At 35.4% G+C, this 19,828-nt stretch overlaps 1 long non-coding RNA gene across 3 annotated transcripts in view; it reads left to right on the top strand.

Moving 5' to 3' along the window:
- LOC306662497 overlaps window positions 1-19,828 on the top strand; it is a 166,900-nt gene that overhangs the window by 37,740 nt on the left and 109,332 nt on the right. For 2 of the 3 annotated variants that reach the window (XR_013764128.1, XR_013764129.1), the window contains exons 2-3: window positions 723-825; window positions 927-1,070. This is a non-coding gene — a long non-coding RNA (uncharacterized lncRNA). Of the gene's footprint in view, window positions 1-722; window positions 826-926; window positions 1,071-15,102; window positions 15,980-19,828 lie in introns of those variants that run through there. The other variant, XR_013764130.1, reaches the window with a different exon arrangement.

Raw genomic sequence — 19,828 nt, forward strand, 5'->3', positions numbered from 1 at the left:
GCTTAAGAAGTGCCTCCTCTTCACCAAGAAGAGCAACTCTTGTTTTCTTTGAATCAACTCTTGAATTTCCTTAAAGAGAAGTCAGTTGTGTTATAGGAAGCTCACCTACTGAAGTGACAGTGAAATCAACAACCAAGATGAGTAAACTGATATTATGTCAAGGTGACAGTAATCACACTTTTGATCTACAACCCCAAAAAGTGAGGCCAGCAGACATTTCAAAAGAATTGTTTGGATACTAGAAAACAGCATTCATTTTCCATCATGTACATTCAAGCATGGGGAGGGAGAGGCTGGGGAATTAAAGCAAATTGTCAGTACTGGAGATGTATTCTCCCACCAAATGCCAGTTCTTCAAAGTCTCTTCAAAGACCATCCTTCTACATGGCCCATCCCCTTATTGATCACCTGTCCTCATATTGGTCAGTCTTAGACATCACGAAAGTGGATAGTTTAAGTGTTTGTTCTTAATCATGGCTTTTTAATTGTCCCTTAAATTTTTTTGTGTGTATATTGTTCCCTAGTTTTCCCCAACATAGCTGCAAGCATTTTAAGAATGGTAATTTTTTAGCATACTTATATAATTTTTATCAACATTTCTTATATGGTATAAGACCCTAGATGTAAATTATCCATGAGATCTGGGGTCAAGTAGGGCTTGTCCTAAAAAGAAAAATCATGAAGAAGTCTATTCATGATTTTTATGACTCTTCATGTTACAGGGACACATTTGACATCTACACCAAGGATAGCATGACTGTTGGATCCTCGAGTGGAACCCACTGCATTACCTCTATCTTAATGTGCTGTCACTGAGATGTGAAGGTAAGTGTGAGTAGGTAAGTGGCGGTAAATAGAAGAAATATCCCAAACAAAACAACACCTCCCTGCTGAAATGGTAAATGCTTATGTCACTTTCTACTTAGCTACTGGCTGTGGTTGATGTATGACAAGAGGGAAGAACAGAGAAACCTCGATGACCCCAGTGGAGTTAAGAGCATGTAACAGGACATCATTAGGATTAGGTCTCCCACCATTCTTTGATACCAAGTCCCCTGTCAACCACCACTGTACGTACCTGCCTTCGTTTTGTCCTGTAAACTAGCATGTTAGAAACCATTTTTAAGTGGAACTGAGCTATGAATGCCACACCTACTGTTTCAGTTTCCCCCTGGCCTTTTAGCTTTGTGTTCGTGCAATCTACTCTTTGTGTTAAACTTTATTTTCTCCAATGAGAAAGTTCTCAACCACTCTGCTTTGACATATCCTCTCTGGATCTCAGAGTTCCGAATTCAGGGTTCTAGGTCTATCCCTATGACCACTTGGTCCATGTGGCCAGCTACCCATATTCTCATGGAAGGACAGATTGACAATAGATAGTTCAGAATACAAACTCTGGATCAACCTACACTCTTAACTTACTCTTACCTTTACCACACCCATAACAAGTCATGCAGAGGTTTATTCTGGACATAGTTTGTGGTAGGAAACTTTTTATACATCCTAGATCCTACTTGGTGAGCATATGATAATGATATGAGAAACATGCTATTAGAGCATTGTTCAACAGTTTTCAAAGATGGCTAAAGGAATTCTTTTTGATTCCAGCATGTGCCTTTTTTCAATGTGACTTTGCCATTTCTCCCATCAAAACAGTCTATTTCCCCTCCTTTTGAATATAGGCTAGCTCTATGACTTCCCTTAATCAGCAAAATGTGGCAGAAGGGACACCCTGTGACTTCACAGCCTCAGTCACAAGAGGCCCTTTTAGCACTCAGACTTTTGCTACCCTGACAACAATATATTAGAAAGAGTAGGCCAGGGTCCATGAGGATGACAGAGCCCTCTCACCCAAGAGGGAAAATCAACCACAAGACTTGTGAGTGAGGCTCTTCAGCTTCACTGAGCTGACAGGCAACTGTAGTCAGATGAGTGACCCCAGAAAGATCAGAGGAACCTCCAGCTGAGCCCAGTCCAATTTCCAAGGAATTGGAATATATGAGCAGATGATTTTTAAAGCAGGTGTGGCAAGATTTGTTATGAAGAAATAGCTAACTGATTAAAATTCCAAATGCTAATTGTGATACGTGTTAAGCAGATTTCTATCATTAAAACAAATACCTGAGACAATCAACTTAAAAAGAGAAAACTTTATTTTGGCTCACAGGTTTAGAGGTTTTAGTTAATAACTGGTTAGCACTATTGCTTTGGGCCTGTGGTGAAGCAGCCCACATCTGGTGAAATGTGTATGGAGCAAAATCTCATGGCCAAGATGTAGAAGAGAGAAAAAGGAAAGTCCTGGGGTCCCACTCTCCCCTTGAAGGGCATGCTCCCAATAATAAAGACCTGATCCCTAGGACCTACCATTCAAAGGTGTCTCACCTCCCAATATCACCAATCTGGGAGGCCCAAGACCATAATACATAGACATTTGGGGACCACCTAAAATACAAAGTGTAGAAAAAAAATCAATATCCCTTATATTATTATGATTCAAATCTATCATTTTCTTAACAGTCATAATTTAAGCTTTATATGTTGAATGTCCTTCCACTACTGCCTCTACTACTTCTATTTCTACTGCAGCTAAAACACACACACACACACACACACACACACACACACACACACACACACACACACCACATGCACACTCATACATACTCTTCAGTCTCCTGCCTACTTGTTTATATGCTCTTTGGGTCTTTTATTTTCTGAGTATCCATATTGCTGTATTTCCACCTCAGTCCATTTACCTATCTCCATTTTAACATATCCAGCTCCTCCAATCTGTGAGGAACAACAGTCACTTACTATATATCAGGAACTCTTCTTCTCTATTACCTTTTAAGGAAGATCACCATTATTCTGCCTATTTTATATATGAAATGCCTAAGTAAAGTAGACTAAGTCTGCCCCAAGTTCCAGAGTTAATAATAATTAATGGAGGTAGAACTTGAATCCAGACAGGGAGGGTTAAGTCCCACCCTTAAAAGTGGCACTGTATTGTACTACTTTCTCTAGGTGACCCCCAGGCACTGAAACATTTACATATTCAGTCCAAAGCTCATCGAGCAAACTTCATATCTCTCACATTCTCTATGTTGATAAATGATTATCAGTCACATATATGCTAAACCATAAACTTTAATTTCCCTTATTCCCCTATGTCTGATACTTGGTTCTAGTAACCCTGAGTAATAAGAGGAACATTAGGCCCCTCTATAGGCAGGCAGGGAGAATTGGGGGTGGGGTAGATAATACCACAGAGACTTGTCAAGCTCCTTATAAAGACCAATTTTATTTATCTGAGGAAGATACAGGTAAACCATTGCAGGGCTTTGACCAGAGAAGGGATATCATCATTTGACTGTGTTTTAAAAATTGATTTTGTTGAGAGCATATATTTGTAGACTAAGTCTGAAAACAGGGAGACCAAATAATAGTACATAAATAGGGGTATTCTCTAAATGAACAATTCACATACTAATAATTATTCAAATATTGCACAAGGATGACTCTCAAGAGAAATGTGGGAAACCCTAATTGAGAATAGAGTGCCAGTGAAGCACTATAGAGTTTTATGAGATCCTTTTTATTACCTATTCTTTAGTTTTATTTTAAGAAACAAAATGATAAGAGTGTAAAATAATAGAGTATTCATTAATATAATGTACTTGGTCCCAACTTGATTGTGGTGCCAGAAATATACAAGATCTCATCTTTTTCTTAGTTGCTGTTCTCTCTTGAATCAGCTTCCTGCAATGTCATTCTCCTGACTAATGTTATAGAAACCCCTTGAAGGGTCTAATTCCTATTCATGCCAGAGTGAGGCTGAAAAGCTCCATCTACTCCTGGGAGAAACAAAGTGATAGGTTCTTATGGCCTAAAAGTATTATAAATATTATTGTACATTATCCAAACATGATGTAAAGCATCCAGGAAGTGGAAAACCAGACACTCTGAGAGAAAAGAGCCAAAGCAACATAAGGTAAATGGAGTTAAGAATCAAGAATTGTGTTCACAATCAAGTTTGGGGAGATGGAGCATGCATCGGAGTTCTTTGTGAGAGATTTGTAATATGGTCAAGGTGGGGTGCCTCTTTGTTCTGAGTGACTTAACAATGTCCGGACTCCCAACACACACCAAATTTTGTGTTCTAGATCATAATGATTTAATTTTTTTCAATGTTGGGAATTAAACCCAAAGCCTTTGTGTGCAGATAAGTGTTCTGCCACTCAGCTAATTCAGTGCCCTATTTTATTTTATGCACCTAAAAGGGCAGTACAATAATGAGAGTATTATTAGGTCCCTTTGCAGGCACACAAATTTTTTTGGAAGAAGTAAATCCCATGTAAAGAACTGTCAACCTTATCCATATTTAGAGGCAATTTTGCTGACATGGAAATGTTTTTCACAGGTAGACTCTGCAGTTTCTATTTAGCACACACTTTTCCACCTTGGAAAGTCCAGCACGTCAGTGACATTTCCAGCTTGGTCATAAAGTTACTTATTGGCTGTTGTGTGTTTTTGAATGATGTATTTTGAAGCCGAAAATTATTTGGAAGACTATATTTGCACTGAAACAAAAGTGATAAACCAACTAACCCACGTGTCATCCTGAAATCTCGGAACTAAATTATTGCCTACAACATACACATACACAAAACCAGTTTTTAATGTTTTTGAGTTTCACCAAGTTCTATCAGATGGCTTCAAAATGTTCAAAACATAAAATGTTTCCTAGAAATTTTTGTACTAATAATTTTATATATAAATATTTATGAAATAGAATTATTTTCATTTATTCAGTAATGAATTCATTTCTTAGACATATATTTAAGTCTACCCTCAGTACTTGACATTCATACAGTCGTAACTACACAGAACTTAATTCCCTGAACTCAAAAACTTCAATTATGTGAGGGATAGACGCATATGCAAGTAGTTACATTCCAGAGACAAGCTGATCGAAACAGTATAAATCAAATATCTGGAGCTAAAAAGAAGGAAGTCATTAACTACCAGGGATTTTGAAGATCGACAGAGAAAATTATGTGCAGCCTAAACATTGGTGGATCAGAAAGAATTCATGATGTAGAGAAGCAGAATGGGTGACATTTCAGTCAGAAGGAATAATAGCTACAGAATAAAAGCACATTAAGACTTATATGTAACATTGAAAGTCTCCTGCCTTTGGTACTACCTATAGCTAGCACCTAACCGGTGGTTAAATTTAACCTGTTCCTTATAGTTGAAAATGCTGTGAGCATTTTATGCTTAAGAAATTATGAATGTGATAATAGCAATAACAAAATAAGATCTTGCAATGAACTTGTCCAAAGTGTTCATGTGGCTATGCTAACCAATTATTTACTATATTAGTCAACCTGATTGCAGTTTTCAACCCTCTACAGTGTATTCTGAGACTGTCCTACCATTTGTAATGACTATTCATTGAGCCTGAAAGATGAAAGATGTTCTTAGCAATTCCAAAGACAGTAATCATTTTAAGATAAATTTATATATTCAAAATAATTTCTGCAAAAATTCTAGTCATAAACACATGCACAAACAAAATTGTTCCAAAACAAAATAAAAAAATAAGACAGGAAAAATAAAGAAAACTAGTAAAAAGACTAAGATTGGACTAATGCTACTGCTATATATATGTTATGCTATTGATATACTATACTAATATGCCATATATATGTTAAATTCCTTTTGAAATAAAATTAATTTGTTATGAGGCTAAAAATAAACAGACAGTGTAGCCCATAAAATAAAACATATTATATATAGCACTCCTGTTGTAATAATAGAGATACTGAGTCAGTGAAAAATTGAAGGTTTAGTCAATGAGTGGTACATGATGAACCAGTTAGCAATTTGGAAAAAAAAATCAATTTAGAGCCTCATTTTATCCTTATAGCAAAGTGTATTTTAGATAATTAAGAAAACAAAAATGAAAATCAAGCAACAGAAACTAGAAAAAAAGTGAAATGAATATCAAATGTCTGAGGACAAATAACTTACCATATAAATGATGAGACAAAAAGGAAAATAATTGAAGATAAACTAAATAACAATTTAAAACTGCTATATTAACTCTAAAAGTCATGAGATAAGTATCAAATTGTAGATATACCTACAGGAAATACTAAAAAAAAATACCTTTTTTGTACTATGAACTTAATGATCAAAACTCCACAGAAAAAAAGGAAGGGTGGTAAATACAAGTAAACAGAAAATTAACTACAAAGGAAAATTTTTAAATAATGATATTTATTGACTATATAACTAATTAATAAACATACAAACCCTACATTTATTATTAATATAATGAAAATGCAAAATAAAACACCATGAGATGTAATTATTTTGTTGTTATAAACAGTGTTTTTCTCTAATAATATTTTCTAACATTCAATGTAAGAAGATGGTGCAGTGGAGGGAGGTTTAGTTGGGTAATCAGGTGGCCATTACCTTTACCTTTGTAATTTGAAACTATTCTTAAGGTCTTTAATGGTGATTTACTACTTTTATAATTGAAAAAATTAAAGTGACATCATGTTTGTACTAATTAAGAAAAACATCTTTCCCAATTGGGGTAAAAATATAATATCATATACTGAACCTAAGAGTATCAGAACCTCCATGGCTTGTGATCAAAGAGCCTGCTTAAAAACAATACATCTTTTAGTGAAGAAGGTGATTCCCATTTATCAGCATGTGCTGAAGCTGCAGATTAGATAAATATCAGTTGTCTATCGACTTAAAATGCTTTGAAGAAAATAGGTGTTACAGCCAGCATGAGTCAAGGCAGAATTTTGCTTATAGAAAAGAACATTTTGTCCCACTCCTTGGTATTTATCCAAATGAACTAAAATCAGTGTACAGTAGTGGCACATACATACCAGTTTATAGCAGCACAATTCACAACAGCCAGGTTACCTAGGTGCCCCTTAACAGACTAGTGGATAAAGAAAATGTGATGTGTTATGGCATTTGCTGTTAAGTGGATGGAAATGGAAAACATCATGCTAAGTGAAATAAGACTTAGAAAATCAAGGGTCAATATTTTCTCCCATATGTGGAAGATAAAAAGAGAGAAAAAAGTAATAAAATAAAAGAGGATTTTACTAAAATGGAAGGGCAACCAATAGAGTAGAGGAAGGGGATAGAGGGGAAAGGACCACGTGTAAGTACTGGAGAATTAAATTTACCAAATTATGCTATGTTCATGTACAAATAAACCACATGAATCATATGTATACAATTGAATGCATCAATTAAAATATTAATAACATAATAATAAAAGAAAGAAGATCAATGGCAATGAGCAAGCAGATCAGGGGGGTGAATATAGGAGGAAAGGGAAGATACTAGAGGATGAGATTGATCAAATTATGTTATGTACATGTACAAATATAGCATAATGAATCCCACTATTATGTGTAATTATAATGTACCAATAAGAAAACTAAATCTTGTCGAAAAATAAAAAACAAAGAAAACATACTAGTGACTGAAACATGTTATCCAGCAGAGATACACTCTACAGAATTCTAGGTAGTGTGATACAAGTGCTAGTTGCTAAATTACTAGGAGCTTTACCTAAAGGTAGATTGTGCATGATAAGTGCTTTGCAAATTTTTATTATCTCTTTTTCTTTTCTTTTAAGAAAGAAAAGGAAATACATGGAGGTATTTGAGTTTCATTCAATGTAGTATTAAAGACTTGTACAATAACTCTACCCCCACAGGATTTGTTGATGGAGAGGTGCAGTGGTGGGGTGTGTTAGTGGGTGAGTCTTGACAGCTCACAGAAATCTGTGAATGAATGGATAGACTGGTAATGCTGATGAGACCCAGGATGGGAGTTGAGGAACAGAAGTGTCCTGAAGGTAAAAGAAAATTCCACATGCCAGCTCATTCCTTGAGCTAAAAACCATTAAGTGCTTTCCTTCTGCCTTTTAGCTTATATAAAATACTTTAAAAATAAAATTAAGGTCCTTCTTTTGAAATTAGTTCACAACATCTTTGGGCCAGCCTCACTGCATAAATTTGGCATCTCTCCTTTTTCAAGATCTGTTTACAACTACTGTCCTGTGAAGGTATCTGTGAATGTATGGCCACCAGGATCAGGGGACTATAGTCCTGAGAGTAACTGAAGCCTAGGAACATGGGGTGAGGAAGGCTGGCCTCTAGGTGCCTGTTCTGACTTTTCAAATCAGTCCTGTAAAATGTAACAAACCTTACTGTCTCAGATCCCATGCACCTGATAGGATATAGAGAGGACTCCCGGGGCTATTGCCCTCAGGGACCAGCTACTGTGTTCTCCCCTACTGACTAGAGGAATTTCCAGTTTAGGAGTTTTGTGGACACCTATCCTGGACCAACTGAGAACAAGAGCACCTGGCCACAAAAGTGTTTTGACTGCATCATTTTCTCCCCTTAGAGTTTGGAAACATGGATTTGGAATAATGAAGACATATAGTAAGGCTGAAACTAACTTGAACTTGGTAGTAAAAGAGTTTGTCATTTACTATAACTGCCCTGTTATCTAAATCAGTATTAAATGAAACCATGATCATTTTTTTTGTCAGAAATAATGTATTTTATTTTATTTTTTTATTTTTATTCATTCTTTTTAGTTATACATGACAGTAGAATATATTTTAACATCATACACATGTAGAGTATAACTTCTCATTTTGTAGTCATACATGATGTGGAGTTACACTGGTCATGTGTTCATATATGGATATGGGAAAGTTGTGCCCCATTCATTCTACTGTCTTTTCCATTCTTGTTCCCCCATCTTCTCCACTTGTCCCCTCTATTGTCCACATATCAGAGATCATTTGGCCTTAGGTTTTTTGGGATTGGCTCATTTTGCATAACATAATAATCTCCAGTTCCATTCATTTACCACCAAATGCCTTAATTTCATTCTTCTTTATGAATGAGTAATATTCCATTGTGTATATGTAACACATTCATTTGTTGAAGGGCACCTAGGTTGGTTCCATAGCTTAGCTATTGTGAATTGAGATGCTATAAACATTGATTTGGGCATGTTACTATACTTATGCAGATTTTAAGTCCTCCAGGTATATGCTGAGGAGTGGGATAACTGGGTCAAATGTGGTTGGTTCCAGTCCAAGTTTTCTGAGGAATCTCTATACTGCTTTCCATAGTGGTTGCACCAATTTGCATTCCCACCAGCAATGTATGAGTGTACCTCTTTCCCCACTTCCTTTCCAATGTTTATTGTTGCTTGTATTCTTGATAATTGCCATTCTGACTGGAGTAAAATGAAATATCTGTATGTTTAATTTACATTTCTCTAATTGTTAGAGATGTTGAATATTTTTTCATTATATTTGTAGACCATTTGTATGTCTTCTTCTGTGAAGTGTCTGTTCAGTTCCTTTTCATACTTATTGATTGCATTATTTGTGTGTGTGTGTGTGTGTGTGTGTGTGTGTGTGTGTTAAATTTTTTGAGTTCTTTACATATCCTAAAGATTAATGCTCTATCTGAGGCACAGGTGGCAAAGATTTTCCCCCATTCTATAGTCTCCCTCTTCACATTCTTGATTGTTTCCTTTGCTGTGAAAAGCTTTTCAGTTTGATTCCATCCCATTTATTGATTCTTGATTTTACTTCTTGCACTTTAGGAGTCTTATTGAGGAATTCAATTCCTAAGGTGACATGATAGAGATTTGGGCCTACTTTTGCTTTTATTAGACGCAGAGTCTCTGGTATAATGCCTAGGTCCTTTATCCATTTTGAGTTGAGTTTTGTGCAGGATGAGAGAGAGAAGGGTCTAATATCATCTTGTTACATATGGATTTCCAATTTTCCAAGCACCATTTGTTGAGTAGGATATCTTTTCTCTAATGTATGTTTATGGCACTTTTGTCTAGTAAGAGATAACTCTATTTATGTGAGTTTGTCTCTGTGCCTTCTATTCTGTACCATTGGTCTTCATGTCTGTTTTGTTACTAATACCACACCATTTTTGTTACTGTAGCTCTGTAATATAATTAAGGTCTGGTATTGTGATGCCTCTTGCTTCACTTTTCTTACTGAGATTGCTTTGGCTATTCTGGGCCTCTTGTTTTTCCAGATCAATTTCAAGACTGCCTTATCTGTTTCTATGAAAAATGTCATCGCAACCTTAACAGGAATCGCATTACATCTGTATAGCACTTTTGGTAGTGGGGCCATTTTGACCATATTAATTCTGCCTATCCAAGAACATGGGAGATCTTTCCATCTTCTAAGGTTTTCTTCAGTTTTTTTCTTCAGTGTTCTGTAGTTTTCATTGTAGACGTGTTTCACCTCTTTTTTTAGATTGATTCCAAAGTATTTTATTTTATTTTTTTGAGGCTATTGTGAATGGTATATTTTTCCTAATTTATCTTTTAGTTGAATCTTCATTGATATATAGGAATGCAGTTAATTTAGGGGTATTAATTATATTTCTTTCTACTATGCTGAATTCATTTATGAGTTCTAGAAGTTTTCTAGTGGAGTTTTTTGGGTCTTCTAGGTATAGAATCATGTCATCTGCAAATAGGGATATTTTGAGTTCTTCTTTTCCTATTCATATCCCTTTAATTTCTTTCTTCTCATTGTTCTGGCCAGAGTTTCCAGAATGATATTGAATAGAAGTGGTAAAAGAGGGCATCTCTGTCTTGTTCCAATTTTTAGAGGCAATGCTTTCAATTTTTCTCCATTTAGAATTGTGTTGGCCATAGACTTAGCATATATAGCTTTTACAGTGTTGAGGTATGTTCCTACTACTCCTCATTTTTCTAGTGTTTTTTGAATGCTGTACTTTGTCAAATGCTTTTTCTGCATCTTTTGAGATAATTATTTGATTCTTATCTTTAAGTCTATTGCTGTGATGAATTACATTTATTGATTTCTGTATGTTGAACCAATCCTGCATCCCTGGGATGAACCCCACTTAATTGCAGTGCACTATCTTTTTAATATGTGTTTGTATGTGGTTTGCCAGTATTTTATCAAGAATTTTTGCATCTATGTTCATGAGGGATATTGGTCTAAAATTTTCTTTCCTTGATGTGTCTTTGTCTGGTTTTGGTATCAGGGTGCTACTACCTTTATAGAATGAGTATGGAAGGGTTCCTTCTTTTTCTATTGCACAGGATAATTTGAGGAGGATTGGGGTTAGTTCTTCTTTGAAGATCTGGTAGAACTTGGCTGAGAATCCATCTGGCCCTAGGCTTTTCTTTCTTAGTAGGTTTTTGATGGCATCTTCTATTTCATTGCTTGAAATTGGTCGGTTTAATTTTTCTGTGTCCTTCTGATTCAGTTTGGGTAGGTCATATGTCTTTAGAATTTTGCCAATGTCTTCAAGATTTTCTATTTTATTGGAGTATAAATTTACAAAATAGTTTCTGGTTATCATCTGTTTTTTATTAGTGTCTGTTGTGATACTTCCTTTTTCATCACAAATTTTAGTAATTTGAGTTTTCTCTCTCTTTAGCTTTGCTAAGAGTTTTTCAATTTTATTTATTTTTTTCAAAGAACCAATTTTTTGTTTTGTAAATTTTTGGATTACTTCTTTTGTTTCAAATTCATTGACTCAAGCTCTGATTTTAATCATTTCCTGATTTCCTGTCTACTGCTTTTGGTATTGATTTGTTTTTTTCTAGAGCTTTGAGCTGTAGTGTTAGGTTATTTATTTGTTGACTTTCTATTCTTTTTTTTAATTGTAAACAAATGGGATACATGTTAATGAATGAGCTCGATGCAATGAACTTTCCTCTTAGCATTGTCTTCAAAGTATCCCAGAGATTTTGATATGTTGTATCACTCTTCTCATTTACTTCTAAGTTTTTTTTTTTTAATTTCATCCCTGATTCCTTCTGCTATCCATTGGTCACTCACTAGTGTATTATTTAGTCTCCAGTTTTAGAGTAGCTTCTGTTTTTTATTCTATCATTGATTTCTAATTTCATTCCATTGAGATCTGATAGAATGCAAGGTATTATCTCTCTTTTTTTATTTGCTAAGAGTTGCTTTCTGGCTTAAGACATAATCTATTTTAGAGAAGGATTCATGTGCTGCTGAGAAGAAAGCATATTCAGTCATTGATAGATGAAACATTCTATATATGTCCATTAGGTCTAAATTATTAATTGTATTTTTTATTTCTATAGCTTCTTTATTTAGTTTTTGTTTGAAGGATCTATCCAGTGGTGAGAGAAGTGTGTTAAAGTCACCCAGGATTGTGTTGTGGTCTATTTGACTTTTGAAATTAGAAAGGGTTTGTTTGATGTATGTAGATGCTCCATTGTTTGGGGCATAAATAGTTATGATTATTATGTCTTGTTGATTTATAATTCCCTTAAGGAGTATGAAATGTCCTTCTCTGATCCTTCTGATAAACTTTAGCCTGAAGTCTGCTTTATCTGATATGAGGATAGAAACCTCTGCTTGTTTACAAGATCCATATGAATGATACATTTTTTTTCTCATTCTTTTCTTTTACCTTCAGTCTGTGGATGTCTTTGCCTATGAGGTGAGTCTCCTGGAGAACTAGCATATTGTTGGGTCTTTCGTTTTTTAATCCAGTCTATGTCTTTTGATTAATGAGTTTAGGTGATTTACATTCAATGTTATTATTGAGATATGATTTTTATTCCCTGTCATTTTTATTTATTTATGGTTTTTAATTTGAATTAGTTTCTCCTTTAATCAACTGTTCTCCTAGTGTAGTTCCTCCTTTTGCTGGTTTTCACTTTTGTTTTTCATTTTTTCCTCATGAAATATTTATTGAGTATGTTTTGTAGAGCAGGCTTTCTAGTTGTGAATTCTTTTAATTTTTGTTTATTATGGAAGGTTTATTATTTCATCATCAATTCTGAAGCTTAATTTTGCTGGCAATAGTATTCTTAGGTGGCATCCATTTTTCTTTCAGAGCTTGATATATATTGTTCCAAGACCTCCTAACTTTGAAGATCTTGGCTCCATGATAATTTTCTAACATAGCTGATGGGGAACCAAGAAAACATTAAAAATGATCAGAATAAATAAAAGTTTATTGAGTGGTATGACACAAGATAAATAAATAAAAGAAATACAATCCATAATTTCCTTTATATCAGCAAAAGCTAATAAGAAAAACTATGGAGAATTAGCCTATCCCCCAAAAGAGAGACAGAGTGTTGAAAACCTATAAAAATATTATGCTGAATGGCACTGAATAAAAACACACTTTCATGAAATAATCTTTACCAAATTAATGAATATTTAGTGCATTTTCAATCCTATTTTAGTATTTTGACTTGTTAAACACATAAAAGTTGCAAAATTAACATAAAAATAAGTGAAGGATATTGCCTAGAAACTTTTAAAGTGATACATTTTGGTACTTTCTGTATAGCTATAAAAAAATGTTTACAAAGGTACATTGTAAAGATTAGTATGATATTACTAAAGGAAGAGAAAAATCAGTAGTATCCAGAAGAAAGGTCTACTTATCTATTAAAAATTAATATATTGTAAAATTAACATTTTCTCTCTAGTGGGTGAAAATTCAGACTATCTAATAGATGGTGTTACAATTGTTGATCCATCCATCTAGAAGTAAACCAAATGTAATCGCTACCTCACAGCTTAATACAAAAATTTCAAATGAGCTTCAGATAAGTATATCATACATATATCTCTGTGTATATATCATCAGTATATATAGATATATCTCATTCTTGAGATAACTTATCTTTTTCTTCACTTCTGTCTTAGCCTCTTTGTCATCAATACATATATATCTATCTTTTCTTGTTTAATGACTTTTGAATGTAGCAATTGAACTAATTTTTATTTCCCAGACATTTGACTTGATCCCAATTTTTTAAGTATATATTCATAGAAGCATAATTACTGGACTGAGAAATCTGAGAATTTAAAATATTAGTAGTTATTGGTAACTAAATTATTGGTCCAAAATTCCAGAAGCAATTTCTCATGTGGTTTCTCTTGTATGGCATATTTTCAGTTGTCTCATGGATGTCTTAATTTACTTACTACTGTACTTAATCAGAATAAGAAATATCCATTGAACAATTTTTTTGCTCTTAATAGTCAACTGAAGATTGAGACAGGACACATAGATAACAATAGAAGGATACAATAGCACCCTTATAATTTTTTTAAAAAGAGGAAGAAATACTGACATACAAGCATTAAATTGGGTGATGGTGCATATTATGTATGCTTTGGAAAAACCAGATAGAGTATTTTTGAAAGATAATTTGACTATTTTTTTCAATACTATTTACCTAAATTTATTATGACTCCAAAGCAATTTGAAACATTTACAGTTATTGTTGATAATTTTCTCCATGATAATTGACTAGCTGAAATAAACTATGCTACACCATAAGAAAATTCAAAACACACCCATGATCCCCCATGATCCTAGTAACAAGATAATGAAAGAGTAGGAAGAAATGTAACCAACACTAATTAACCATGTTCTTCTAAATGACAGGTGCTTTGATTATATTCTCTTCAATATTTTATTCACCTCTGGTATGACATGAAAGGATACTTTGCCAACAGTCTTCTAAAGTGAGGGACATGTTTAGAAGGGATGATATTTGGAAGAATAAAAAAGGAAAGTTGGCATCTACAGAGTCCCTACTCTACACCAAGCACTGAGCTGGAATTATGATAGATATCCAAGTAGGAAGTACCTAGTATAGAATTGAGTCCTCAGGGACACAGCCTTAAGGGTTAGAAGTCTACATGTGCAGAGTAGAAGTTAAAAATATATGAGAATGGGTCTTAGCTAACAGAAGCCACCTCACCCACACATGCCCAGAAGATTATCCTACCACCAGCACAACCACCACCTGCCCCCAAAGTTCCCAGGTAGCCAGTGGCTGACTCATATGGAGCACAAAATACCAGTCTGCCTCAAACCATGGTCATTCTGCAGTACTATCTATGCTCCAGGGTTCCCCAGTGATCAGGTCGAGACAAGACTTTACCCGAGACCACCTGTTTATCAGCAGCTTGCCCTTTCCTGTCTTGCCTCCCTCTCTCTGTTGCAGGTCTTCCCTGAGGACATTCCCTCTTCAGGATAAGTCACTTGACTGGAATTTCTGCTTCACACTCTGCTTCTGAAGAACCCAATGTAAGGCAAAAGGACTTTGGATCCTGGCCACGTATCTGCTTATCACAATTAACAATTTCTAATCTTCACAATAACTCTCTAAGATAGGTATACTGCTATTTATGAATTAGTACTTTAGGTTTGGTACCTGAGCCAGATTCAGTCAAGAGGGAGATTACAGAAAGAGTAAGTCAACTGCTTTGGTAGTTACCAAAGAGAAAGAAAGAAAGAAAGAAAAAAAGATGCCTTTCATGTGGGGTGTATTTGACTACCCAGGTCTAAATCAATTATTCTAACTCTCCATAAACCTGTCCCTTCAGAAGAAAGCCAGAAATGAGAAAACAGAAACCATATCTTTTCCAAACCATGTTACAAAGTCACTGTTCTAAATCTATAAAGTTAATTATACTTATATTTGATACGTTATGTGAAAGATGTTAAATAATTATTTTTAAAATTAATGTATAAAGACTGCAAAGTCTGAATATTGTCATTTCTGAAATGCTGGAACCCAGTTTTTGAACCTTCCACTGGAGCTAAAATTCATATTCCCTTAGATGAACCTTTTGAACTGAATGCTGATAAGATTTCTTTACCTTGCCTTCCTGTTAAGTAGGTCAAGGCCAACCGTAGATTCATAAATATACAAGCCTGGAAGTCTAAGACTAAATGGGTTGCTTTCTGAATCAATTATCCAGTCTTGAAGTAAGCTTTCCTGTCTACAAGAATGACAGTGTACTAAATGGGAAACTGTTAAATTTGACCAGATGGAGGAGAATCTAATTAAGTATATAGTTGGATTTTCAGGGTTTAGAATATAGTGTGTTCTGTGTTGCCTGCTATTAATGAAAGGATTTTCCTATTAAGATTGATAACTAACTTACTAAAGACTCATAACCAAATCTTGGCTTTACTATCTACATAAAGTTATCCACTTGGGTCCTACTCTTTGAAGCCTAAGTGACCTCTTAGTGGGAGCGTACTTCTGAATCGCATCATGTGTCTTGGAACCTATGGTCTGAAGAAAAATGAGGCAAAGTGCAGTTGGTGGGAGCAAGAGGATATTAGATGTGAAACAGAAGTATCTTTAGAGATAAATTATCACTCCACCCCAGCCACCCTGAGGGCTGGCTTTCAGAGCTTATTTTCCACTGATGAGCTGCAGATTCATAAAGGTAGTAAAACACTGAACTGACTGCTTTATAAAACTTCTCTAGAAAATTCCTTGCATCACTACATTTACAAGGTAGTGCCCTTGCCTTCAGCTCCCTCAGTACTTTTAGCATACGCCCGTTATGCCTTTAATCCCAGAACAAGTGTATTTTTTCCCCTTGCAGGTTAGTTCCTTGCAGCTGTCACAATGGAGAAGGGCTGTCAGGGGTGGCAGCAATTATCCTGTCACAAAGATATCGCTTTTTTCTTCCAGGAATAAGTAAGGACATCAGTCTAGAAGATATGGAATTTATAACTACAGGTTTTTTTAAAGTTCATAGTAGAAAGTGAAGAGATTAAAATGGCATGGCAGGTAAAGACATTTGGGACATTTTATAGCAAAAAGCAAGAATAAATCATTATGTCTGTCAAAGCTGGCAGATTTGGAAATTTAGGTCAATTTTCAGGACCAAGATGGTCACGATAATTTGTTTCTCTCACAGGTCTCATACCAGGGTTTTGTTTCATTGAACTTGAAAGGAACTCAAATAACCAATAATAAAAGATTAGTACAGGGAATAATATTAATAGCATTTAATAAATGCCAATATCTCCAGTGAACCTTTATGTCAACACTTTTTGTGATAGGGCTGTTTGTATTACAACCATCTGGAAGATAATTAAACAACAAAAATGAGCAGCCCCAACTCTACTCAGTCATAATGTAACCTGAATCTAAAATATCTGCCCCAGTGATCTAGATTCACACCGAAGTTGAGAACATGACTGTTCTCAGCAACAAATGTTGGGAAGATAGGAGCTGAGGAAATGATATTTTGACGTAAGAAAATTTGTTGACTTTCTTGCTTCCTCTTTAGAATCATTTTTGTGTATCAGTTGACAAATCTGAAGGTACATAGTTCTGATAACCAGGAAAGACCCCCCAGAGCATACACTGGCTAAACTGTCCCTTGACTTCCATCCCTCTCCCCAACCCTACCTACGAGGAAAAGGGGCTAAAATCTCAGAAAAGTCTCTTAGTGCTCAACATGAAGTGGAGAATCCAGAGCAGCTAAAATGGAGGCCCGGCTGGGAAACACAGACATTCTCCAGTTCCTCCTGGGTGAGGCCATCAAGGATGACTTGTGTGAATGTTGACATTTTTAACTTTTGCTTTCCTTTGATGTGCCATAGGAAAGTAAATACTCCACAGATTTTTTTTTTTTTTTGAAAAATGAAACTGGCAAATGTTGGATATGACTAACAACATTGGTTGAGTTTGAGATTTGCAACTTCTTTCCATCTTCATAACTGGTCTTACTCAGTGATTTTTCTTCAGGTTCACACATGATTTACACTGTTTTTCAGACTGATCCTTAGATATGCTTCCAAAGCCTTCACAGAAGACCAAGCACATACTACCCCTCTTTTATTGCCACCTATGTAACTTGAACAGCTTTCATATTTTGCATGATAATTTTTGTTTAAGATTGGATTTAAAGAGTTCTACTGCACATCTCATCCAGGTTTTGAGAAGTATTTCAATTTTAGGAGTCATAGCTCTACATAAAGTAACAGATCCAACATTCCACCACATTTATTTGGTGACTATGTCACAGCACTGTTTTATGCAGTAGAATTTTTTCTCCTATAAAATAAAGATGTGCTTTATTCCTTGTTGGATTAATGTGACAATGAATAAGACAAAGGTTAAAATTATTCATAGAAAAACTGCATATTAAGAGCCGTCACCATACATTAGAAGATTCATTGTTAGATTGTGGTTTCAGGGTGTTAGGATATTTGAACTCTGTTTGCTTAGCTGACTAATCTATCCCTTTGATAAGACTGGTTATATTTTTTTTTTTTTTTCTGTATGAGAAAAGGTTAAGAGATGGGTACGCCTTTGCTCATTCATTAATTCACATTTTAAAAATATCACTTTGAATATGGTGAGAACAGATTAGGAAAAGACCAGCAATGGGGAGAGCAGTTAGGCTGCCAATGCTATAGTCTAGACAAGAGCCAAAAACCCACAATGAAAAGCAAACTTATTTTCAACATAAGTTATAGAAGTAAATAGAACTAAGATGCCTGACAGAATTACTTTGCCTTACTGAAGGAGAAGGGAACAGTGTAGACTCTAGAACAAGACTGCCTGGGTTCAGATTCTAGCTTAGGCTATGGTAAAACCTGGCTTGCACAAGTTGATTCTTTATCTTGGTTGTCTCATCTTTAACAGGGTGCTAACAGTAATACAGTCATGGAATTGTTGGGAATAAAGGAAAAAGTGTTATGAGGAGTTCAGAAAGGTTCCTTCTAGGCAATAAATGCTAATTGTTTTTTGCCTGTCACATAAAGGATATAAACTGGGCAATATGACTAATGGCCCCTAGAGGACAGCAGAGGAATAAGAATGGAAGTGGAAGTGCACGATGATAGATTCACATTACTTACCAAAAAGAGATGTGCTGTGTGATGAGAAAAAAAAAAAAAAAAATGAGAAAGGTGCCATGAGTTATGCAAAAACAGAGGATGAATTAACAGCCACTTAGATTCTTGATTAGAGACTCTTACTCATAGTTCAAGACAACAATGTAGACAAAATTAAGGACTTGAATAAGTCTAGTAATGATAAAGATCCAGGCATTCATCTGGGGACACACTTCCAAGAATTCTCAAAAGGCTATCAAGTCAGTGCTGGCTGCTTTGCTTCTTCCCTTGTGACCCGGGCTTCCTCAGTGCAGTAGCTGTGTTACAAGGGTGAGTATCCCCGTGAGGACAGGGAGAACCAGCACCACATTTTAGGGCCTAACCTCAAATGTTATGTATGTCACTTCTATCGTGCTCTAAGATGTTGCAAAGTCCACCCAGCTTCAAGGGTATAGGATATAGACCTCACTTCTTAATGGGGGATTTGCAAGGTTCTGGAAAAACATATGGAATGGGAAATATTCTATCCATTTTTGCAGATCAAGTGGTTTCCTAGAAATTCCTACTAGATAGATTTTTTCTCATTTACAAACAAAATGCATCAACAAGTCCTAACAGACCTGATTACAAAATACACCCCAAATCTGATCTGATCTTATTTCACTCCCTCCACTACTCGGGCCTTAATCCATCTGTACCTGGATTAGAGCAAACCCTGTGAAGAAGCGTCCTCGGGGACAGTGTAGCTCCATGTGTACTATTATTTATATATTAACCATTGAGAGCTTTGGAAAAATGTAAATCTGCTCCTATCCCTGCTCATTTTAGAACCATCCAGTGGCTTCCTATTATGTTAAGAATAAATGCCAAATCCCTAAATGTGACCCCAGAACTCTCCATATCTGCAGCCTTGTTTATTCATCTCTCTTCACCTTCAGGCTTCTCTCCCCCACACTCACACTGTCCTTCCTCCTCTCTCTCCGACACCTCAGTATGTCTCTGATCCCAAATCTCTTCGTACTCACTCTGCTCCATTATTCAGATCTCTGCTCACAAATCATCTTACCAGACCACCCATT

Source organism: Sciurus vulgaris, assembly GCF_902686455.1.
Source record: "Sciurus vulgaris genome assembly, chromosome: 5".
Lineage (NCBI taxonomy): Eukaryota > Metazoa > Chordata > Mammalia > Rodentia > Sciuridae > Sciurus > Sciurus vulgaris.